Source organism: Suncus etruscus, chromosome 6 (genome assembly GCF_024139225.1).
Source record: "Suncus etruscus isolate mSunEtr1 chromosome 6, mSunEtr1.pri.cur, whole genome shotgun sequence".
NCBI classification, from domain to species: Eukaryota; Metazoa; Chordata; class Mammalia; order Eulipotyphla; family Soricidae; genus Suncus; species Suncus etruscus.
The window spans coordinates 51,540,637-51,561,033 of NC_064853.1; the positions used below are offsets into that span (position 1 = coordinate 51,540,637).

The 20,397-nt window shown below is 45.5% G+C and overlaps 1 protein-coding gene and 1 pseudogene across 1 annotated transcript in view; one reads left to right on the top strand and one right to left on the bottom strand.

Moving 5' to 3' along the window:
• The window catches only part of MAN1C1 (mannosidase alpha class 1C member 1), a 163,338-nt gene that overhangs the window by 38,144 nt on the left and 104,797 nt on the right, over positions 1-20,397 (bottom strand). The gene's annotated exons all lie outside the window — the stretch shown is intronic.
• On the top strand, positions 6,593-8,892 carry LOC126010888 (60S ribosomal protein L35-like; annotated as a pseudogene).

The window sequence follows — 20,397 nt, forward strand, 5'->3', positions numbered from 1 at the left end:
GCTTTCAAGCTTAAGAGCCTTGCCTGAATCACTGAACTGTCAGTCCTGCACTTCTTTTTCCCTGACCCCATGCAACCTCAAAGTTTGAAGACCTCCAAGCCATCTGGGTCACTCACCATGTCCTGTGCTCTCCTCATACACCAGATCTGTGATTCTTCTAGAATACTGGCTTGGTGTTGACCCTCATATCTTTTCCTATGAAAGACTCAGCTCAGCTCATTCCAAAGGTCTCATGACCATGAAGCCGTGTACTCTTCACCCCATGAAACATGGAAGTCTTACCTCCCCAGTCTGATCTTCTGAGAGAGCTGAATTTGCCTTTAGCATTGTGTATCCTGAGGACAGTATCCTGAGAGCAGAGCCAGCATAATAATGCTGCTCCTACCTGTTCTTATCCCACTATCAAGGAACTGACCATTGCTGTGTCCCAGTCCTCTGTAAAGATAGCTACCCTCATCTGTACCAGGAGTTACTATTGGGGAAGAGTGACAGAAGGGCACACCAATGGTGGGCTATAGTGGCTGCACTAGCCCCAGAATTGCCTGTGTGGAAGTTAGAACCTCCAGGGTCACACTTTGGGGCTTCTTGTCTCACCCTGTTGTGACTTCCTCCCATTAGTCTCCTCTGTGACTGGTTCATTCTCTCAATACAGGGGCAGCCCTAGTTCTATCCATGGGCTTTTTCTTTATCCTGCTTTATTCCTTTAATGATATATTTTGGTCTCACAGCTTTAAACACTATTTTCTGGTGATCCCCAGATTAAAATCTCCAGCAGAGCCCTCATCCCCCAATCCCTGAGTTCACCCTCCTCCTAACTCCTGTTTCCACTTAGAGCTGCAGACATCTCAAACCTTTAGTTTTTTCTGAAAGCAAGTCCAGCTCCTTCCTCCAATCCTGCCCCTCCCACTGGCCTCACTCATTTCTGCCTTTTCCTCTCTTGAGGCTGTGGCCTCAAGCCCTGACTTCACCCCCACATCTGTTCCCAAAGCAAATCCTGGCGATTTTACTGACAATTTCCAGATGCTGCCCAGTTCTCACATGCCCCACGCTCTGACCTCTGTCCTGCCACCGCCTTCTCTCTGAGAGAGAGAGAGAGAGAGAGAGAGAGAGAGAGAGAGAGAGAGAGAGAGAGAGAGAGAGAGAGAGAGAGAGAGAGAGAGAGAGTCGCCCACTCAGTTTCTATTCTTTATCATTTTGTATCCCCTGACTAACTGGCAATATGGCAGCCAGCGGGAACCTTTAAAGGGGTAAATCAGGGCCAAAGTGAGATTACAGTGGATAGGATGTTTGCCTTGCAAGCAGTCAACCTGGGTTTGATCTCCAGCAACCCCTCTGGTCCCCAGAGTCTACCGGGAGTTTCCTGAGAGCAGAGCCAAGAGTAACCTTTAAACATTGCTAGGTGTGGCCCAAAAATAAAAATAGGGGCAAGTCAAATGTGCCTTCTTCTGCTCATAACTCTTCCGTGCTATTCAGAGGCTTGGGATGATCTCATCTTGGTTCTCTCTCAATCTACTCTAGGGACTCCTGGATCTCTCCCAGCCTACTCCTCCCACCCCACCCCAGACCTGGAACTGCTAAGAATCTGCCCCCCATTAAACTCTTGCCCTCTGTCTCACCACCGAACTAAATCTTACCCTTTGCCTTTTGCTCCCACTTACTTTTCACCGTGTTTCTATACCCACTTTATACCCAAGGGTCCTTCCTCATGAATTTGCTTCCTTGTTTTCTGACCAATTCCTAGCCCCCACCCTCATGCATGAACCAGAAGCTTGTAGCCCCTCTGTAGAATTTGGGAGCAAATGACCCCTCACTCTGGGGTATGGTTAGAGGGGACTGTGGCTCATTCCCAGCTCTGTCTCTGGCTATAGCCAGGCACCCTAAGTATGTTGTATCAAACACATTCAGCCCATGGACAGGCATGGGCAGGCATCTGCAGGGCCCAGGTCCAGGGGATGATGTTGGTAGACAAAGACACACTCCTACCAGGACATCCCCTAGATGGGCTAGGGAAGCTAATGCCTGAGCCACTGCCAGAGCAAAGCTATTTGTCATGCAGATGCCAGTCTCCATTGCTCCTCCAACCTCCTTCCCAGGACCACCCACCCTACCTTCCTGAACTCTTGTTTAATCCATTCTCCTGACTCTGCCCTATTAGTGAGGATGAGGGTTTTATGCGATTATATTAGCAAAGAGAAACAGGCACGGTTGGGCAACACGAACTCCAGGAAGAATATTTAGAAGAGAAAAAATCACCCATGGCATAGCCTATTACCACAGTATCCCCAGAGCCACTAGCTAATGGTTGCATTTAATTTGATACTGTAATCCACAGAGACCTTTCTTAGGCTATAAGAAAACAGCATAAATGTTTATCTCAGCTTCCTCAAACTGCAAGGTGCTGCATGGCAGGCTCCATTTCCCACAGATTCTCAGTCTCCTGCACTTTGTCCTATCTCCCAAGAGGAGGACAGCATTTTGGTGACTCCGACAACCCTCCCATGGCTCCTCTCCTTGCACAACAGATAATGGTGATGACCCGGAGCAGAGAACAGAGTAGAAGTAGCTCAGATTTCCAGGCCCAGACCTAAGAAACAAGCAGCATTCATCTTCTCTTGAACCTGGCCACCATACTGTGAGGAAGCCCAAGATTGCCCGCAAGGACACACTGGAAGACCACATGCATATCTGACTGGCATGTGAGGTCCAATTAACAGCCAGCAGCATTTTCAGACAAGTGAATGAAAATGCTTCCAGATGGTTCCAGCTGTCAAGTTGCTCTCAGCCTCAAGCCTTCCCAGCAGAGGGCCCATTCATCACAGGACAGAGACAAGAGGTTTCTCTTGTGCACTTTTTGAATTCCTCACCCATTGAATCTGTGAGCATCACAAAGTAATTGTTTTAAGTCACTAACTTCTGGTATAATTAGTTTTGCAGCAGTAACAACTGGAATGTTCCACCATGTGAGTTTGAAGGAAGATTAATTAAAGTGATATTCTCTCCACTTCCTAGTACATTGTTTAAAACCCTATGAGCAAGTATGGTGAAGCCTGATTGTGTGCAATCCTTTTAGGGATTAGGACCTCTCCATTTCTATCAGGTCTGGGGTTTAGTTTTGTTATTGCACTTTTCCTCCAGTAGGAATATTTTCCATGGCACTTTGACACATTTATTTTTTTTCCGGTTCGTGTACAGTAATGTTCACAAGCTTAGTCTTTTCAGTCAGAGATTTTTTTAGAGTTTCGAGAAGAATAAAAAATAGCTCGGAGGTAGAAAACTGCCCTACAGGTATGAGACTGTGGGAAATGAGACTCTGGGTTTGATCCCTAGCACAGGCCCTAGGCAGAGTGGCATCCTGATGCCACACAAAATGTGATTTTCAGTACATCGCAACTCACAGTCTGGCAAGCACCACAGCAAGCTTGCATGAACTCCACAGCCAAGTGTGCCAGTTTAGTGAGCACGAGTGTGCAGCCTCTGGTCACTGCCACCAAAGGGAAGAGGAGAACATGATGCTCTCCAAGACTATTTCCAGAATCAACAAAAGGCTCTTAAATCACCCTAACTAATAAATGGTCAGAATATGCTCCCTTTAAAAGTATGCAAAGTTCAACTCACTGAGTGCAAAGTTCTGGATGCAGCAGAACTTTGTGTACAGGTGGCTGGGGCAGTTCTTAGTAACTATGCCAGCCTCACCTGGTTCCTTCTGTTGTGTGTGTGAGGCTATGCTCCCATCAGACCACTAAAGGCCTTGGAGTGTCTGCTCCACCCAGGATGGCTTCCTGTTTTCACAGTTGGTTCGGTTCATGCTGAGGACATAATGGTTCTAACTTTGGCTGGAGCCCAGAGCCTTCTCACACCATGTCCTCCTGAGAGCAAGATGACTCTCCCACTGCTGCTGCTGCCTGCCCAGATCTCACACACCCCTTATGTATCTGTGACTCTCGGAGTAGGGCTGATCCAGTTCCTTCCAGCATCCTGACAGGCACAGTGAAAGTGAGAAGAGAGGCTGTGGGGATGAGTAAGTGCCTGTAAAAACACCCATGACTCTCTACCAACATGCTCCAAAGCCTCTTGGCCTCAGTGAATACATACCCCATGCTACAGTGGTCACTGTAAACAGCAGGCAAGCTAGAAGGGGACTCATAGACAGCAGTTCCCTGGTGGAACTAATACAGTCTTTCACCCTTCCCAAACAGATGCTATGCTTTGCTGCCACGGCCAACTGGAGGGTGTTTGCTGTAGCCACCATGGCACTTCCCCACAACAATAGCTGGACACGGTTTATGGAAGTTGCACGTGGGGCAGGGATTTGTGGCAGAAAATAGAATATGTTTGAAGAAATGTGAATGTCTTGTCTGTTTTTAAATAAAAACTCAGGGTGATGTCTGACCTGGATGTTTTTATTTAAAAACTCCCTCTGGGATTGGAGAGATTGCTCAGTGCATGCTTTGCAAACTATACCTCTGGCTTGATCCTCAGCATGCATTGTCCCCAGAGCATTGTAAGAAAGAGAGTTTTGAGTACAGAGACAGAAGTTTCCCTCTAGCAGCACTAAATAACCCCCCAAAACAAACCCCTACCCCAAGTCAAAAAAAAAAATTCCCTCCAGTAATCTTATGGAGCAAATGTAAATTATCGTTGTCTTGAGCTCCTCCAGGAATAGAGACACTGAGCAGGGTTGGCTGTGTCAGGTTCAGGAAAGCTGGACTCAGACATGCCTTCTAGAGTACAGGACCCTGACACTTGGTTCTAATCCTAGCTCTGTCCCTTTCCAGCTGTAGGGTCTTGGACAAATAACTCAACCTTTTGGGTCCTCAGAGAAATGGGGAAATGAGGTCTCCTTTTGGGAATAGTGTGGCCAATTCAGACAAATGTATAAAAAGAGCATTTAGCAAGCACTTGATACAAGAGACAGATACACCATAGGACATCCAGGAAGCCATACCTGGGCTGTCAAAACTAGGATCCCTACAGTTTCTTGGCCCAGCTTTCATGCCATTCTGGAGAAAAGACTGAACCAGCAGCACAGTGGCCTCTTCAATGTATTTCTTGCTTCGCAGAGACAAAAGCACTGCCTTTCCTTGACTGCTACTCTGAGCAGCTCTAGAGTCTGTTGATTTGAGGATTACTCACTATCGCTCTACCTCTATGGAGGGATAACAACCCTTTTCTATTCCACTTGTTTCCTCATGGTGCCTCATGGTGGGTAGGGAAACTAAACATTGCTCTTGACTTGGTCATGAAACTGGCTCATGGGACTACATGACTTGAACAGAAGTTGAAATAACCTAACCTGGGGCCGGCGAGGTGGCGCTAGAGGTAAGGTATCTGTCTTGCAAGCGCTAGCCAAGGAAGGACCAAGGTTCGATCCCCCGGCGTCCCATATGGTCCCCCCAAGCCAGGGGCAATTTCTGAGCGCTTAGCCAGGAGTAACCCCTGAGCATCAAACGGGTGTGGCCTGAAAAACCAAAAAAAAAAAAAATAGCCTAACCTAAACTAGCATGAGTAAAAACTCTTCTGTGCCGCCACCATCACAACAAGGTGAAAGAGGTCAAATAGCCAATGGTCCAAGAAGCACACGAGATCGGCAAAGTAGATGAAACAGAGCAGGACCCACTAGGCACAGCTTACAGTATCAAACTCCAACCTATGCAACTGTGTAGATGAGATACAAAGGCTCTATAATGTTACTCACTGTGTCACTCAGCATTATTCTGGGAATAGCTGGCTGATATACTGCTCTAGTGGGATTTCTTTAAAGTCTTTATACACTCTAGCCAGACCACTGACTCATTTGTCCCCATTTTTAACCTCTAAAACTTTACTCACACTGTTCCCTCTGGACAGGAATATCCTCTTCAACCCCCAAAGTGTTCCAATCCAGTATCTACTTAAATCTCAGAGAGAATGTCTTCTACCATGAAGACATTCCTACCCCAACCTGGCTTTCTCCTTGGTACTCTGACTCAAAGAATTCTTTTTCAACATTTATCATGGTAATGAGTATCCTTCTCCCATATGCAAAACATGTGCTCAGCTCATTGTCATTCTCTCTGGCCTTATTTCACTTTTTAAAGTGTTCTCTCATTACTACAATAGGCCTGGTTATCATTTGTCACCTTAGGTAGTTACCAAAAAAAAAAAAAGTTAAATATGGATTTAAAAAAACAAGTGATACTTTGTTTTGTGTGCAGAGCAGCAAGGTGGGGATAGTAGAATTGGGGAAGCTGCTAACCATGCAAGAACAAGAAGGAATCCCTGGGGCCGGCAAGGTGGCGCTAGAGGTAAGGTGTGTCTGCCTTGTAAGCGCTAGCCAAGGAAGGATTGCGGTTCTATCCCCCAGCGTCCCATATGGTCTCCCCAAGCCAGGGGCAATTTCTGAGCGCTTAGCCAGGAGTAACCCTTGAGCATCAAACGGGTGTGGCCCAAAAAACCACCCCCCCCCAAAAAAAAAAGAAGGAATCCCTAATCCCTAACAGCCAACATCTGCTCACATTAGCCTCCTGGGGTTACCTTCCACCACCTTCAGGACCAGGACCACAAGTTTAGCTACTCAGCAAGTGGTAGAGAAGAGAGCCAGAGATGTAGATGCATGCCTGATAACAAGAGGAATGGTGAGTCTTGGAAAGGGGAAAGAAAGGCAAGCAAAGAGGCCCTATTCATGCCAAGAAACACAAAAGTGGGCTGGAGAGATAGTGTGGAGGTAGGGCATTTGCTTTGCATGCAGAAGAACAGTGGTTCAAATCCTGGCATCCCATATGGTCCTCCAAGCCTGCCAGGAGCAATTTCTGAGCATAGAGCCAAAGGTAACCCCTGAGAGCTGGAGGGCTTAATCCTCCTCCACCCCCCCCCCCAAAAAAAAGAAACAGAAAAGTGATGTGAGGCTGTTCTGGCAAAAGTTCCAGTCACTGGGAGTCACATGGACTTGCTGCCTCAGTTTCCTTATCTGTAACTGGAGCAGCCACTCTCCAGCTATGCCTCCCCTTGGGTCTGGCCATCACAAGAAGTGTAGACACTGCAGGTAGCAGCCTGTCCTGGGAGCAGTGTGGAGGCAAAACTATGCCCCAGAGTGCCTCGGAGCACTGCAGTCAGATTCTGGTACCCCAAAAGGAGTGTGCACACCATGTCATGATATGCAGGTGGGATGACCTGATAGGGCAGGTCTGCATGGGAAGGTCCTTCACTGTGCCATTGCTTTCCTGGACAATTCTGGGAGCCAGGCCTCCTCCAAAGGAGCTGTAAGGGCCCTATGGAGGTTCTCAGCAGCCTTAAGGCCCATCCTGGGTGCTATAGAGCAAGTCCTGGCATGGGGGGTGCCTCTTACAATAGAAGCATTGTTGGCATACATTCTAACAGAACCACTTCCTCCCATCAGCCTTCCCAGAGCCTCCAGGGCTCCTTCCTGAGATACTGACACAGGCCCATAGTGGCCAGGAGGGTGCTGGTAGGTCTTTACTCCTGACAAGGATGCTGAAAGGAGCGTGTCACCTATAATCACTCTCAGAGCCAGCAGAGTGTATATGACATTGTGCAGAGGCACTGAGAAACCAAGAGAGCACAGAGAAGGAGCCAGAAAATAGGTGACCAGAGGCTGACTAGGCATCCCTCTCTCCTCTGGGCTCAGAATGGCCCCATGTATCCTGGAACCCCATACAAAATGGACCAGGTCTCCCTATCCCAACCAGGTTCTTCCCTCTGCTGAGGCCAGAGATGCCTTCTAGAAGTTAACAGAAGCTACCCATCAAATGAGAGCAATGCAGAACCCCCAAGGGCAGGCTTTCCTGTGCTGATCACCTGGTCAAGGGAAGGAGCACCAGAATAAGGCGATGAAACTATTTTGGAGATTCTAATCTTTTTGTTGTTGTTGTTTTGTTTTTGTTTTTGGGTCACATCCAGCAGTACTCAGGGGTTACTCCTGGCTTTGTGCTCAGAAATCGCTCCTGGCAGGCTGAGGGGACCATATGGGATGCCGAAATTCGAACCACCGTCATTCTGCATGCGAGGCAAACACCCTACCTCAATGCTATCTGTCCGGCCCCATGGAGATTCTAATCTTATCCTGACTCCTCCCAGCTGGGACCTCCATTTGCTGCTTCACCTGTGAACTTAAACAGCCTCATCTGGGAACCTGGACAATAGCAGGTCTTACCCATGACTGGCCCAAGGAGGCTTCGGTTGTTGTTTTTTTTCGTTTGATGTAAATAGGCTGAGAGACAGATTGCACAGGAGGTGAGGCACTTGCCTTGCTTGCGGTCAACTCCTGTTTGACCCCCAGCATCAATCAGTACCACAAATGATCTCCAGAGCACCACTACGGAATAGCTTCTGAGCACCACTGGCTGTGGCCCAAACCTCCCTCCAAGAGGGCAAAAACAGGTATCTGTGAGTCATTTTCTATAGGTTTCATTGGATTTTTAAAATTTTTATTTTTACTATACTATTGTGATTTACTAAGTTGTTCATAATACAGTTGTTTCTGGCATTAAATGTTCCAACACCATCAGTGATGACTGCTTGAAAGACAAGGTTAAGATTAAGGTCCAAGACCTACGTGGCAAAAAGGAGGAACTGCTCAAACAATTGGATGACCTGAAGGGAGGGCTGTCCCAGCTGTGTGTCAGCTAAGTGACTGGTGGCACAGTGTCCAAGCTTTCCAAGATCTGAGTTGTTCACAAATGTGTCACCTGTGTTCTCACCATCATTAACTGGACTCAGAAGGAGAACCTCAGAAAATTCTACAAGGGCAAGAAGTATAAGTCCCTTGATTTGCTACCTAAGAATACTCGGGCCATGCACTGCCAACTCAACAAATAAGAGGAGAGCCCGATAACCGAGAAGCAATAGCACAAGGTGCAGCTGTACCCACTGTGCAAGTATGCAGTCAAGGCCTAAGCCACAGTGACAATAAAGCACATTGATTGGCAAAATAAAGCAAGTGTTCCAACACGAGTCCCATCACCAATGTTACCACCTTCCCTCCACCAATGTCCTCAATTTCTCACCCACCATCCAGCTTGCCCCTTTACAGGCACGAATACATTTCTTTCATATTGTTTGGTACAACACAAAGGTAAATGGAATTATTAAGACTTAGATAAATAAAAATCAAGTTTTTTGATAATTGTGTTACTCAATGTGTTACTAAAGTCACCTTCTGAGGATTTACTGAGCTGGTTGATGCTAATTGAGCCTTCTGTGTTATTGTTTGGGCCCACTGAGCTTGGTGGTCTTCTATGTAACTTTTCCATCAGATTTTTTCATAGTATTGTCATACAATGAAATTTGGAGGCATATGCAACCTCATGGTACAGAAGCTGTAGTTCTGGAACTCTCTGGTGGCTTGGCAGTTTAATAAGTTCAGCTGTGGAGCAGGGCTGTTTTTATGTTGAAGGGTGTGGCTGTCGGTTGCTGTACCTTCAAGCAGAAAGGAGAATCTGCCTACTCACATCCTGAGAAGACCCTCGAGTTGTCAGCCCAAATGGTTTACCTGGGAATATTTAATATTAACATGTTCTTTTTTGCAGTTAGTTATAGAGTTCGGCTTTTTCTTTTCTTCTGTGGACAGGGGCACTGGATCATTTTTAGAGGCATCAGTGAGAACAGACAAAGCACAGGGTTCTAATCAAAATATTGAAGACAGGGCTCTCTGTTTTACCAACTGTGCGACCCAATCCCAGTTACTTAACCTCTCTGCACTGTGAGTCTGAGTGTGTCAAAAGGGACCCGTGATTAACCACCTTGTCTGCTCCTCACAATACAATGAATTAGCAGGCAACCAGGGTGAGCTGAAGGGTGTGGAGCTCCCTGTGTGGGCACAGAAGGGAAATAAAGGGACACGAACTGTGGATAGGTTGAGCAGGGAGAGGCTTCCACCCCATCTGCCCGGTCTACTCCTCTCCTCATTTCTGGCATGATAGTCCTGAGTGTGTTCTGGGGTGAAAACTGCTTGTTTCAGATCTTGAGCCAAAGCATTCACAAATGCAGCAATCCTACCACGACCCGAAGCCAGCTCTGTCTGCTTCAGAGAAAACACACAGTTCAATTTCCTCGGATCGAAGCCCATGAGGCTTCATAGGGAGAGCACTTCTCGGAACTCGGGAGGGACACCCTCCTCCAGCCACTGAAGGATGTGAACCTGAGTATTTGTCATTCTCTTGGTAAAGCTTTGTAAAGAAGACAGAAAACGGAGCAAGTCTGATTCCAGCGGCACTGTTCTCAGAAATATATGGTAATCCATTTTTGCCCATCCACCGCAGGCACGGCTCCAATCATTAAAAAGCCATCGTCCTTACTCATGCACGGAGGCTGCTCTATGCCTCTCAGATCATTTCCAAATGCTTTCAGGTTAACTTTCAAAAACTGACAGGCAAGCAGGGAGGGGATTAAGACAGACGGTAATCAGAGGAATTTCTGGTTCTGGTTCCCAGAGGGATAAGGATTGATTTGAGGTGGAAATGCCACCCAAATCACGCTGTGGTGGAGGGGACAACGGTGAGGGCTGTTCTAGGAGGATCCGCTGTGACTTCTGCCCTCAGAGAGTTGGCAGCTTCTTTTGCAGAAAGTCAGCACATCCGCAGCAAATGATTAAGTAAATGAACAATTATGATGTATTGTGACAGGTGCTAATAAAAGGGAGTGATTTACCCAGTGGTTACGTCTCGGCTGCAAGCACACAGACTTGACATTGGGGTTTGTCTTTGCTGTTTGGGAGCTGGATGGTCTCAAGCAAGTTTTATCTCTCAGAGAGGCAAGTTCCTCCTCTATAAAATGGGGTACTCACTCCACAAATTTGAGAAGTTTTGAATCATTTCTTTCATCCAAAAGCTTTTATGTGCTGTGCCTGGTATGGAACAAGCTTTTAATTTGAGCTGCTCAAAGCAGCTAATTGCTGCTGGAGGCCAAACACACAGACTTAGATTTGGAGTGGAGGACATCTATGGGGCATGAGGAGGCAGGAAGGACATGCTAGCCAGTGGATACAGCCTGTGTGAAAACCTCATGGCAATTGTATAGTACCTCCCTGCTTGCTCAGCATCACTCACACTTGTGACCTTCTTGAACCATCTGCATATGAGAAACAGGCTTGGAGAGGAGGCAGGCTTGCTTGGTGTTTGGTGTAAGGCAATGCTCACCTGGACAGCCAAGTCCAGAGATTTCAGTGGACTGAGTGAGGAGCACTAGATATGTAGGGAAGAAGCCAAGATATCAACAGCTGCAAGTGAAGTTGAAATCCTCCAGTGAGGGCCTGGAATGCTAGTGTAGAAGCTGGACTCCACAGAGAAGACACAAACTGGGGCTGCCATTCCAATCTTTGGCTCTGCCTTTCATCAGAGTTGCTTTCCCCAAAGCAGAGCCCTTATGAGAGAAGGTTTTTACTTGTTCTCAAGTCAGGACAGGAAACTGCACACCCTGCCAGGAAGACACGCACCACACTTTTACAGAGATGTCAGGTGGATACCAATATTAGCACCTTGTTTTTTTCTGCCCAGCACCCATGTTTTCCAGCTCAAGCTGTCCTGCCAGGTTCAGGGTCCTTATCCTCTGGAGGTATGAGCTCAGGATACAAGCTTGCTTGAGTGGCCAAGGCTCACCTGGTACACTATTCAGAAGCAGCTCCAGGCTCCCAGCCCAGGTCTGATCCTGAGGTTCCCATGAAAGACAAGAGGGAGGCCTGAGCTACACAGATGTGAGGAGTTGGAGCTGGCCCCTGGCAGCTTTAACAGGGCTTAGCTAAGCCCCAGGGGTCTCAAACTCAATTTACCTGAGGCCGCAGAAGGCAAAGTCGGGGTGATACTTGAGTGCAAAGTCAGCAGTAAGCCTTGAACATTGGGGTGTGTGACCCAAACAACTAAAACAAAACAAAACAAGATTCCTCTAGGGCAGGGCCACAAAATGTTGTGCAGAGGGCCGCAAACAGCCCTCGGGCTGCGAGTTTGAGACCCCTGGCATCCAGTGTTTTTTGCTGAAGGGGTTGGGGAGAAAGTGGAGAACGTGCTGCCTTCAGCCTTTAGAACCAGGAATCAGGAACCAGGTAGTCCCACTACCTTGTTCTCAGCAAGTCCCTTAATCCCTTCTTGGATCTCTCATCTCTTCCCCCTTCTGCTCATTGACTGTCAGGGAATACATGAGCTCTCTATTACCTGATGGTAAACATCTGCTCCAAAGGAGGCAGAAAAGAAGCAGTGACAAGTGCAAAAACATTTATTTCCGCCCTTTTCATAGAAAGGTCTTTCACTGAGAGGAAATTGAGGCTCATGAAGATGAAATGATCAGTACCCAAAGTCACTCAGCTAGTCCAATAGACATTGCTCTGAGTGGATCTAGCAGTCCCAGAAACAACCTAGAAACATCCACTAGTTGTTTGAATCCATCCGATCTACCAAGCTCTAAACTGAGCATTTGACTCTGTGTGTGTGTGTGTGTGTGCGTTTGTGCGTGCGTGTGTGTGTGTGTGTGTGTTTGTGTGTGTGTGTTTGTGTGTGTGTTATTTTGGTGGAGGGAGGTTTGGGCCATACCTGATGCTGCTTGGGGTTAATTTCAGGATTTACACAGGGGCCATGTGGTGCCAGGGATTAAAACCTGGACCTCCTACATGTAAAACACATTTAACCACTGAGCTGTATCTCTAGCCTGGAGCATTTGTTCCTTAATCTTTCCAATAACTCCACAACCTAAGTTTTCTTAGCTCCATTTCAGTCTGACAGATTACACTTAAAGAGATTAAACAACTTGTCCTAGAACACATAGCAAATGATAAGTAAGCACAGTCTCAATGACCACATCACTGGTGCGCTCCTCTCAATTCTAGTTCCCAGCCCAGTGAAAGGGTCCTACCTAGGGAAGGTAGGAGAAGCTCCTGCTATGACAAAAAGCAAGATATAAACCAAACACACACTGCTCAGCACTCCCTGACCAAGTGGGGAGGGGCCAGGTACAGAGGGTACATGCCTCAAAGTGAGGGGAACCGGAGACCCTCTGTCAGTGTATAGGCTTCCGTTAGCTAAAGATTTCCTTGTTAGAAGGTGGTGATGCCCAAGGGATTGTACAGCAGGTAAGGTGCTTGTTTTGTTTGCAAGTCACTCACATTCTGTTCCCTAGAATTGCAAATGGTTCCCTGAGTCTTACCAAGAGTAAGCCCTGAGCACAGTTAGGTGTAATCTTGAAAACAAAGCTCAAAGAACTGAACTTCCTGTTCTGGTCACCCCTAGCTGCTGTTGGGCCTAAGCAGCACTGGGTCAAGTGACCCTAAGGCCCTTTGACCACAGCTTGGAAGACTTAAAACCCTATTAGCCCACAAAGGTGGAAGGTGAATGTGATTAAAAACCAAGTTTGTGCACCTGCCGTTGAAAACTTCTGCTTGGCCCTATTGGTCAGAGGGTCTTCCACCCCCCTCACCAGGTGCAGGAGCCACCCAGCCAGGTAACATCTCCTGCCACCACATTCCAGACACACCTGAGTGATGGGCAGAGATCTAAGTAAACCAGCAGCTACTGCTATGGATTCCTAGGAAAAGAGAAATCCTGGAGGGAAGGGCCTGGAAGCAGCATCTACTAGTCAAGCAGTGCTCGAAAGGACCCTGCTCCACAGTCTCATCACAGAGGCCAGGCCAAGTTTCAGTCTCCAGTTACTCTATTGTCCTTTTGTGACCCTGCCTCTGCCCACCTGGGCAGCTCATTGTGTACATTCTCATTATTACAGTAGTGTTTCTCCTGCCCAGCTGCACGTCCTCCCACCATGCCTTCCTGCCTTTTGGCTGAGTGTAGCTCTGCACATATAGGGTCCTTTTTCTTCTCCCGCCTTTTTTTTCAGACACAAAAAAAGTACTTATGGAGTCTAGAGGCTACTCACAGCAATAGTCAGCCAACTGAGCTAGATGGTTCAGTGCCTGGTCACAGTGGTGCAGCTCTGCTCAGGCCCAGCAGTGCTGGGGGCTTCTAGGACCACATGGAGGTGTTCTGGGGTCATATGATACAGGAGATCAAACCCAGGGCCTCAGGCATGCAAAGCAAACACTTCTGTTCTAGGCCCATATCCTTGACGCTTAACTGTCCAGCTTCCAGACTGTTTGGGTTTTCTCAAAAGTCCTATTATCTTATTCCAGCTAAAACACACTAGGAGGGCCAGAGCAATATAGCAGAGAGGGCACATGCTTTACATACAGCTAACCTGGTTTCAATCCCCAGCACCCTACAGACCCCACAGTTTCTCCCAAGCCTGCCAGGAGTGATCCCTCAGTGTGGAGTCAGGAGTAAGCCCTGAGTCAGAAATAAGCTTTGAGCGCTGTTGGTGTGGACCAAAAACTAAAATAAATATATTTTGTTTCTGTTTTTGGGCCACAACCAGTGATGCTCAGGGGTCCTAGCTCTGTGCTCAGAAATTGCACCTGGCTTTGGGGACCATATAGGACGCCGAGGGGTTGAACAGCAGTCCTTCCTAGGTTAGTGCGTGCAAGGCAAACGCCCTATTGCTTTCGCCACCGCTCCGGCCCCTAAAATAAATACATTTTTAAAAATATTTAAAATACCGTATTTTCTGGCATATAAAATGACCCCCTACTTTTCCTGTTAAAATATAGGGTTTGAGCACTGGAAAGCTGCAACCAGCGATGACACCCAGAGGCTGGATGGGATGTAGTGCTCAGTAACTCAGCTCCTCTGTGTGTCCTGAAAGATTAATCAGGACAAGCAGAGGACTGAATGATGATGCCTGGCAGCTGCATGGGATGCGGCAGTAAGAGGGGGTGTGGATCACTTGTCCCTGAAGCTGGAGTAAGTTACAGCATGCTGTATATCGGTGGATAAGACGACCTCCGACTTTTAAGAAGTTTTTCATGGGTTAAATGTTTTCTTATATGCTGGGAAAATATGGTATGTTAGGAGAATTCCTAAAAACAAAACAAAACAAAAACCCAAACTTTCCTAGAAGGCAAGAGCAGGGGGATCATAAAGGGAGAGAGGAACTGAAAAGTGTGATGGAAGGGCCCAAGGACACATTCTTAGCTAGCCTTGGGGTTATCTGGAGATACCGGGCAGGTTGACTCTTCAGTGTCTTGTTCTTGTTGGGCCCTCTACCTAGGGTATAGTTCTACTCTTCTTTATCTGGAAGACACCAGCTCTAAGCCCAACTCAATATTTCCTTTCTGGGAAGCTGGAGAGGCAGAACCAGCTCTTTCTTATGTCTTCTTATGGCATTCTGTATCCCACAATTATAAGTGGAACCTTCTTTCTAGGAAGAAAACTCTCTAGAGACAAGAAACCTGGCAAATTCACCTTCTCTTCTCAAGCATAAGCCCAGAACTGGTCTAGAAATACACTTAAATAAAGGCAGGCAAGCAGGCAGGCAGGAAGGAAATTCTTTCTGCTAAGGTCCTATGGTACCTAACTCCTCCCTTTCTGCTAAACCTTTCTTTTTCAGTCACTAGAGGAGCAAACTGTGCTCTTTGTCTTCACACCACATTGGTATTGACCAGAGTTGGGTTTTAACGGTGTGCTGACAAAAGGCAGCTCCCACATTCATTTTCTTTGGCTAATTACATTTCCCAATTGAAACGCTTATCTCTGGACTGGTGTTAAAGACATAATCAGTTTCCAGAATGGATTCAAAAGAGGTGAGAAGCAAGAAAATAATTAAGCCAACTTCTGATTGAATCAAATAATTGAGCAGATTAAATCAGTTGCCTGTGATCTACAGCCTCGGTCCGAGTCTGGAGAGTGCATTTTTCTCTGAGAGATCATGTCTGATTGCTGCAGAGATGGAGAACAGTTCCTCGGACTAATCAGTAAAGGAGTGACTCAATTGAGCACAACACAAAGCAAGGTAGTTAAAGCCCAGGTCTCTGAACTAAGCAAAGTTTTAGGTTGAGGAGATGAGAATTTGAGGTGTCTTTGGAAGCTATGCTTCCAAAGCTATGCCTGGACACCCACTGTAGAGAGAAGCTGTATGCATGCAGCTTACTTCCTCTCAGCAACCTGTATCTGCATGTTTTGCTACTATGAATAAGGTATTCTGCTCTGGCCTCCTATATTGGGGCATGTTCTACTATTAGTCAATGAGAGCAGATGTAATAAAAACAGAGCTTTGTAAAAGCACTTGTGGGTCAGAGTGGTGGCGCCAAGTGGTAAGGCATCTGCCTTGCCAACGCTAGACTAGGATGGACTATGGTTTGATCCCGGGGTGTCCCATATGGTTCTCTGAGCCAGGAGCGATTTCTGAGTGCATAGCCAGGAGTAACCCCTGGCCCCAAAACAAACAAACAAAAAAATAGAAAAAGCACCTGTGTGTTTTCACTTGCAGAAATTTTTAGCCATCTTTGCTATCACTGTGAGGACTATCCTGACCTGTATGGCAACAATTGAGAGACACAAGGAGTAAAGTTGACCTGTCTAGCTGTGCCAACCAAAGGTCTCCTAGATCAGTCCACAGTTAACTTTCCAGAAGAGAGAGCATTTGGGGCCAGAGAGATAGCATAGAGGTAGGGCGTTTGCCTTGCATGCAGAAGGATGGTGGTTCGAATTCCGGCATCCCATATGGTCCCCCCGAGCCTGCCAGGAGCGATTTCTGAGCATAGAGCCAGGAGTAACCCCTGAGTGCTGCCAGGTGTGACCCAAAAACAAACAAACAAACAAACAAAAAAGAGAGAGAGAGAGAGCATTTACTCAGAATCAGCAGTTACTGAGTTGACCTCACCTGGTGCACTAGACCTCTGGAGGGTTCTGTGCTAAATAATGACATGTTGCATGCCAGTGAGCTTTGCAGGTATTTTTGTTTATTTGTTTTTGCTTGGGAGCCACACCCGGTGACGCTCAGGTGTTACTCCTGGCTATACACTCAGAAATTGCTCCTGGCTTGGGGGGAACATATGGGACGCTGGGGGGATCAAACTGCAGACTGTCCTAGACTAGTGCAGGCAAGGCAGATGCCTTACCACTGTGCCACCACTCTGGCCCCTGCAGGTGTTTTTTTTTTTAAACAAAATATTGCATTCCTATGGCAATAGATGACTAATACAACATTCCTTAGCCTGGAGGGATGATATGTGTGTTTACATGCACACACAAATATAGAAAGACGAAGAGAGAAAGCAATTAGGGGACCAGCTTAAGATTCTAATGGCAAAAGTAAAGAAAATTATGGGCCAGATAGATAGCATAGAGGCAGGGCATTTGCCTTGCATGCAGAGGACAGTGGTCTGAATCCCGGCATCCCATATGGTCCCCCAAGCCTGCTAGGAGAGATTTCTGAGCATAGAGCCAGGAGTAATTCCTGAGCACCACTGGGTGTGACCCCTGCCCTCCCAAAAAAGTGAAGATTACAGAAGGGAAGGGAATTTAAGAAAACAATTCAAGAACATCTCTTAGAACTAAAGGGCATGAGCTTCCAGGTGGAAAAGTCTGTTTTATAACAATGGATTAATAAAGGACCCACATGGAGATAAATTATCATAAAATTTTAGAGCACTGAGGACAAAGATTAGATCCTAAGATCTCCTAGAAAAGAGATCCAAGTTACATAAAGAAGTCAGAATGGCATCAGACTTTTAATCAGGCACATTAAATGCTGGAAACAATGAGTACATTTTAAAATTTTGAATAAAAAGTATTTTTTTAATTTAGCCCAATTATCAATTAGCATGAGAGTAGAATACAAATAGGAAGAGTTTCAAATATTTTGACCTAGCTCTTCCCCTAGGCACCCTTTTCCCAGGAAACTACTGGATGGAGCAAAGCAAGAACAAAGAGAACAGGAGGCCAAAATATCAGAACTCTAAAATGAGAGAGTTGGGGGCAGGAGAGATAATACAGAGGGTAGGGTGTTTGCCATTGTGTGAGACTGAGCTGAGTTCAATATCTGGCATCCTATGAGTAAATTTTTTTTTTTTGCTTTTAAATAAATTTTTGTTTGTTTTTGGACCACACGTCGTGGTGCTCAGGGATTACTCCTGGCTCTGCACTCAGAAATCACTCCTGGCTGTCTCAAGGGACCATATGGGATGCCAGGAATCGAGCCCAGGTCTGTCCTGGATCGGCCGTGTGCAAAGGTAAAATGACCTTACTCTGTGCTATTGTTCCATCCTCATGCTTTTAAATAATATTTTTAATTGAATCACCATGAGACACAGAAAGTTGTTCATGATTTTCAGTCATTTATAATGTCCAATATCCATCCTTTCACTAGTGTACATTCCCCACCACCACCGATGTGCACAGTTTCTTTCCTACCTTTCCACCTGCCTGCTTTTATGGCAGACATTTTTCTTGTCTCTTTTCATTTTTTTTTTATTTTTCGTTTAGGCACTGTGGTTCGTAATATTGTTACTAAAGGGATATCATGTATATCACTTTATCTCCTTTCAGCACTCAGTTCTTATCCAGAGCGGTAATTTCCAACTACAATTGTCATAGTGGTTCCTACTCTGCCCTAACTGCACTCACCTTTTTTATTTTTTGGTGGCAATCTCACCATGGACCAGTCTTCCTGGAACCTGGGTATTACTGAGTATTGGGTTGGGTATTATTACCATACTATTTTCTTTTATATCCCACAAATGAGTGCAACCATTCTATCTCTTTCCCTCTCATGAGTAATTTCTTGTGTTTTTTTTTTTCTCTTTTTCTCTTCCCCTCCCCCAACAAGAGTAATTTCTGAGTGCAGAGCCATGAGTGACCCTTAAGCATTGTCAGATGTGGCCACAAAACAACATAAATAAATAAACAAAAGAGTTGGCTCAGTAGGAGAGCACCTGCTTTGCCTGAGTGAGGCCCGGGGATCAATCCTTGGCACTGCAAATTAAATGAATGAATGAAATGAAATGAGATGGGAGAGACTCACAGCTAACATTATACTTAATATAGTGAAAAGACAGAACTTTCTACTTAGAACCTGGAACAAGCAAGGATATTGACTTCTCTTTGCTATTGCACTAAAATTTCCAGATATGGCAATTAGACAAGATAGAAAAACAAAAGGCATCCATATCTGAAAGGAAGAAGTACAGCTCTATTTGCAGGGGACATAATCTTGCACATAAAAATCCTAAGGAATATACTAAAACACTGTTAGAACTAATAACTGAGCTCAGCAAGTTTGTAGGATACATCAATATATGAAATTCAATTATATTTTTTATTGGTATCGCTGAGCAAAAGGAATCTAGGAATGTTCACTTTTAAAATCCAATTTTATAGATTTACATTCATTTATAATACTATAAGATTTGTGAAGCACAGTCTAGCACCTCTGTATAACTCTCACTGCACCTACCTAAGTTCTAAAGTCATGACATTATCAAATCTATCCATTTCTTCCTTTGCTCTTCCATTTTCTTCTAAGCTCTTTCTGTCTGATAACCACTATGTGTTTCAGAATCCAATCTACTTATTTTGTCGTGTTTTCCCTTTTTTCCTTGCTTTGGTTGTTTATATTGCACATATGAATAAAACCATTCTGTAGTTGTCTTTCATTTCTTGGCTTATTTCACTTAGCATAATTACTTCAAGTTCCATTCCTGTACCATCATCTTTTATTTTCTAAGCTGAGTAGTATTCCACTGAGTATACATGCCACACTTCTCTATACAGTATAGTTAGTTCCTATTTTTCTCTCTTACTGATTTAAAATACATTATACCAGAGGCCGGACAGCTAGCAAGGATACCGTAAGGTGTTTGCCTTGCATCCAGAAGGATGGTGGTTCAAATCCCGGCATCCCATATGGTCCCCCGAGCCTGCCAGGAGTGATTTTGGAGCAAAAAGCCAGGAGTAACCCCTGAGCGCTGCCAGGTGTGATATCCACCCCCCCCAAAAAAAAACAAAACATTACACCAGTAATATATGAATCTATTTGTCTTAATAAGATGCAAGTTTCTTATATACATTATACATAATATATTCTTATATACAATATACACTTATATATAATATAATATATTATATAGTTGGATCCTGCTTTTAAATCAGGGGTCTCAAACTCGCGGCCCGCAGGCCGTTTGCGGCCCTCGTACAATTTGTGGCCCTGCCCTAGAGGAATCTTTTTTTGTTTTGTTTTGTTTTAGTTGTTTGGGTCACACCCCCCAATGTTCAAGGCTTACTACTGACTTTGCACTCAAGGATCACCCCGACTTTGCCTCCTGCGGCCCCCAGGTAAATTGAGTTTGAGATCCCTGTTTTAAATTAATACAACTATTTAAATTTTTATTGCTCAGCTAAACCTTTCACATTTAGGGTAATTAACTGTGAATGTACTATATATTTTAAAATTAACAATATATTGATATAATTATAATTTATAATAATGAGATTATTGCTCTTCTACCATTTGATTTCTAGTTGCTTTTGCACATTTGATGTTTCTTTTTTCATGAACTTTTATCTGACTTTTCCTTTGGACTTTTTATCTGAT